The sequence below is a fragment of the Arachis ipaensis genome, chromosome B9 (assembly GCF_059453495.1).
Source record: "Arachis ipaensis isolate K30076 ecotype BB chromosome B9, ASM5945349v1, whole genome shotgun sequence".
Lineage (NCBI taxonomy): Eukaryota > Viridiplantae > Streptophyta > Magnoliopsida > Fabales > Fabaceae > Arachis > Arachis ipaensis.
Window position 1 is genome coordinate 146,622,801 of NC_142444.1, and position 5,428 is coordinate 146,628,228.

The window sequence follows — 5,428 nt, forward strand, 5'->3', positions numbered from 1 at the left end:
CCCCTCAAATTCAAGAGTACTTTTAAAGTGACTTTGAGTTTGGATTTAAAATTAGAGAATATTAATAGAGAGAATAGTTTAGTGTATATGTTTGCAACTTGGTCTACTCCAAAAATATGAACAATATTAAATTTATGTTGAATGACTAAGTTTCGAACAAAGCGAATATTGATCTCAAAATATTTGTTCGTGGATAAAGAATTGGGTTTGCTGAGAGTTGAACCGCACCGGAATTATCACAATAGATTGTTGGAATTTCAGAGAGCTTAAAATGCAATTCGACTAGAAGATTTTTGAGCCATCTGATCTTAGTAGTTAATCAGCCAGGGCACGAAATTCTGCCTCTGCACTAGAGTGGCCGACACAATGCTGTTTTCTACTTGTCCAAGACACAATTTTCGATCCTAAATATACGTACGGAAATATTTAGTAACCAAAGAAAATTAGTAAAAAATAGTCATAATTTATCTTATTTAGTATTTATTAATTGTTGTAATAATTAATGAATGTTAAATAAAGCAAGTTCTGATTGTGTTATTTGTCTCCCTAGCATTATTGGCACACATAATATCTAGAAGTTAAGCTATGATGATCAATCAGCATCTGCAAAGGAGAAAATTCTTAAGTCCGTGCATGGATGAAAGATAATTCTTTGATCCAATGTCCCAGTTAGATATCGAAAAACACGCTTCATTGATTTTCAATGAGCTAGCAGATGTGTTTGCATGAATTAGCTCAGTTTGTTAACTGAGAAAGCGATTTCAGGTCTTGTTAGAATGCAATATTACAATGCAACCATTATGGAACGGTAATGAGTTGGATTTTCATATGCTTCAGATCCATGATTAGAAAGCTTCTTTGATGTGATCATTGATGCTGGAGCAGGTTTGGCTTTACTCATTTCTGCTCGTACTGAGAGATCTTTGATGTATTCGCTTTGGGATAGATGGTAAATTCCTGAGAAAAACTTTACTGCTTCAATATCCAAGTAGTTGAATATTCCTAGAAGAAGACAATGAATGATGAACAAAAAGATAGGAGTAAGATCGAGTACTCTTAAAACCAAATTGTGCAAGGATTGATGATAAAGTAATGTACCAAGCTTGAAGTGCTTGGCAAAGACTGTATATAGCTTTATTTAATTTGCATACTTGATAGTGGTTGTTTAAGATAAATAGTTTTGTTTACTTTTTTATTCAAAAATGCATTGTTGAAATCATACTATATAAAAGTCAAATACACAATAGCTAAAGTTAGAATTAGGTTTGGTTTGGTAAAGTTTTTTGAAACAGACTATATACTTGTACTTGCAGTTTTTAAAAGATTAGATTAAAATACTTTTAAAAGCACATAAGATAAAATTTTTTAAAATTGACTTATACTTTTCAAAATTTAAAAGTATAATATAATCTCATATATCAACTAATTTTTAAATTTTAAAACTATTTTACTAAACGAAATTGTTATTACTTATATTATTAAAAATTATTTTTAATTTAATTTACCAAACATAAATACTACAATTTTTAAAAAATCATCATTTAAAATTTAACTTTTATAAATTACTTTTAAAAAATAAAAACTTTATCAAACTAAACTTTACTCTAATAGAAACTGGTTTAATCAGTGGACGGAAGACCTCATAAAAATCCACTCCTTCAATTTGATAATTATGTCTATGGCACCAATTTTGCTATATATCTAAGAACAATGTCATTAGGATGCCTTTTGACGAAAACATCCATTTAGATCTAATACTATTTTATTGTTATCCCTTTTTAAATATAATTTTTTTCTATTATTTTTCTTTTTTTTAAGAAAAACTATTAAAAAAGAGTGATTTTTTCTGCATTAATTTATGATCGCAAAATAGTTAAAGGAAGAGAATATATAATAAAAAAGATTTAATCAACATGTATTTTAATAACATAAGTTATTTTTTTTAAAATTAAAAATAAGATTTGAATATATCACCTTTAAATGAGTATAGAAAAACTATATATCATTTAAATTATAGTTTATTAACCACACAAGTTAATATTAGCAATTAAATTTTTTTAATAAAACATATATAAAAATTTAATTCATATATTATGTATTTATTAAAATAAATTATTTAATTTTAAAAATATTATGTACACACTAAAAATTATGATGGTTTTCAGTGACTAAGAGAATGGGTTGAATCTTAGCCCCTTTTTTCTTGACAATACTTGCTGGTCTTTGAAACAGCTTCTGGAGACTTTTTGCCTTTTTTGTCTCGTCCCTAGCCACGAGACTTTTTCTTTTGTCTCGTATCCAGCCATAAGACTTTTCTTTTTGTCTCGTCGATCAGCACGAGATATTTTCAGTTTTATCTCCTGAGCAGCAGAAACAGAAATGGAGTAGAAGAAGGAGAGAATTACACCAAGATATATCCTGGTTCAGCTGCTAAGTGCAAGGCAACCTACATCCAGTCTCCATCACAACAATGATGAAATTTCACTATAATCATTCTTGATTACAAACACCAATTTTTCCTACGAACTACCCTTCCTATTTGGGACAAGTCCAGAATCTAATCCCAAACTGAACTTGACTTGGTCACTGCCAAGCTTTCAACTGTAAAGTGCTAACCCATCTTACAAGGGGATTCCCACAGAATCATGAAACACAACACATATGTACAAAGGACCTCTAAGGACATCTATGGCTTTTCTTTTAATTTTGCACTCTTTGCCTTTTTTCGCTCTATGACTTTTTCTTACAAACCTCACTGTTTGCCTTTTTCCATGAGACTCAAGACATGACAAAATTAAACAGAAAAATACAAAATATAAAACATTGAAGGAGAAGAACTTCTGTAAGCTTGGGGAGCTATAGGAACTCTGTGCTCACTCTTTTCCTTAAATCAAACCTTGACTGTTCACCCTTACTTATAGGGAGAAGCCTCCAAGGTTGAAACCAAACAAACCAAGCCAATCTTCTTCTTCTTCAACCAGAACCGGTTCGGCCAGAGAGAGAGAAGAGATAACCCATGCAAAACCCAACATCCAATTACCTCTAGTCCTTCCTTGGTCACCACTCTTCATCAATCCGAGCCCTTCATCCTTGCCTTGCTCTCCAAGATGAACTTCTGGCCCTTGATGCTTCATGATGATGATAGCTTCATCTGCTCAAATCTCTGCCTCTTCTATCACGTAGCCACTCTAGCTATCTCCTGTGGTGGCTGAGCAGAATCAGAGACAAGCCATCCCTCCAAGGATCTTCTTCTCTGACCGAGATCTTCTTCAACCATTTTTGGTATGGAGAAGCCAAGATGTCATCACAAAATCTTACCACAAGTGAATGAGAATCTTAACCACAGTATACTTTTAGTTTTCTTTTTCTTGCCATCATTGTGATGGTCTTGTTACTTGCATCTTCATCTCTTCGGTGTCTAGCCATAGCTTCCATGCTTTCTCTGTAATGATATGACCGAAGGTAGAAGAGAGAGTAGAGAGAGAAAGGAGAAAAAGTAAAGCTATGAGTAATGAGTGTTATTCATAAATAAATTAATTAAGATCAACTTCCCATACTTTTGTGTAGTAGCGTGTAAGCCACATTAAAACCATCTGATCACTTTTCTCTTTCTTTTTCATATTTCCAATGCAAGTCATTCAAGTTTTAATTGAATTTGAAATCCACCAAAACTTGAGGTGGGATCCGTTGGAAACTTAGAACTTTACTTTTCTTTCATTGTAGATTTCGGACCAAGTCTTGGTTTAGATAGTAAAGATTTAATTGGGCTTGTAGTAACAATATTTCAAACTGGCCCATTTATAAAAACTCTTTAGCCAACAATCATATAACAAATTTGCATAAGGCTGAATTTTGATTTTGTTGGGCCTAGGATCTTTTCTTTTCTTTTCGGCCCAATTAACCACAAATTGCTTCATCCACTCAATTTATCATTTTTTATACCCAAGGCTAAATATATGAATTCATGTTAGGCTGATCAATTTATTTGGCCCAGCAGAAACCTGTATCAACAAAATTATTAATTAAACAAGTATGAATTAATATCAAGTTAATAATTTTATAAATAATTATTTTAATAATGTTTAGTCATCACAAAAATTAATTTAGAGTTTTCCAAACTCATCAATCTCTCCCTTGATGACAAACATTATTAAAATTGAAATGGAAAGAAATTAAAGATTAAAGTATAGAATACTCCCTTTGAATATTTGAATTTCTCCCCATTTCTAATTGTCACATGGCTCCCCCTTAATGTTTGCTATTTTACCAAGGGAAGCTTTATACCTGTAACAATTTTTATCAAGTCTAAGGCAACAATGTTATTCAACATATTCATTATGTGATATTGAATGGCTTGATTTATGAGCAGAATTGAATGATAACTCATTTGTTATCAATAATTTAATTTTATACTCAAACATACACAAAACAACAAGGTTGATGTTTCCTGAATATCTTTCAATCAAATCAGAACAAATTGCTCATAGCAAAAGAAAATTTTTCTAATCAAGCATGATCATCTCAATCCTTAGCAACTATCAAACTTCATATATCTTAACTTAAAGAAACTGCCAAAAATAAACCCAAAACAGCCATCATTATATCAAGGTAAGACAAATGCATCACAATTATAATCAACCAAGCATTTTACCAAGATAAATATTAGGCAACAGCAGTAATCAAGATAAAATAAATGCATCATCAACATGCATTATCAAGCATTAACTGTATCATCTCAACAAGGGTGATCATGAATCCTCAAAAGAATTTCATCCCCTGTTTGTGTCAATTTCAATTTTCTAGAATTTCTCCCCCTTTTGGCATCAAGGGGCACCTGCAAAAAATATGACATAGCAAACAGAATATCCAAAATATTTCTCAAAAGTATCCATAGTGTATCACAGAGTTATAGGACTAACAGTATCCAACCAAACAAAACAGAGTATCAAATTGAGTCTAAACATGCCAATATCAAATACTAAAAGAAATAGATTAATTATCAGATAAATGAAGATCCGATTCCTCAGCCCCTTCTTCACTTGCAATTCCCAGATCCTCCTCAAGACTTTCCAGCATCAGACTTACCCTGTCCTTACACCTCATCCAGGCTTTCTCATTCTCATAGGCTAGCTTGCGTGCTGCCTTATGGGATTGTACCATGAGTTCTGACATGTTTAAAAATTCTGTGAGAATTTCCTTGATAGATTCGGTTGCCTTAGAGGACTCAGGCCGACTCTCATAGTCACTCTTCGAAGCCACAGATTTCTTGCCCTTGGTTCTTTTAACAGCCCCACCTCCTTTGATCAAAGACACTTTGTTTTCTACAGCCTCATTTAGGAGATCAATTTTAAAATATTCAAAAATACTTGTTAAAAATATTCCATAGGGCAGATTCGCCTTTTTGGTGCTTTTAACTGACTCCCACATG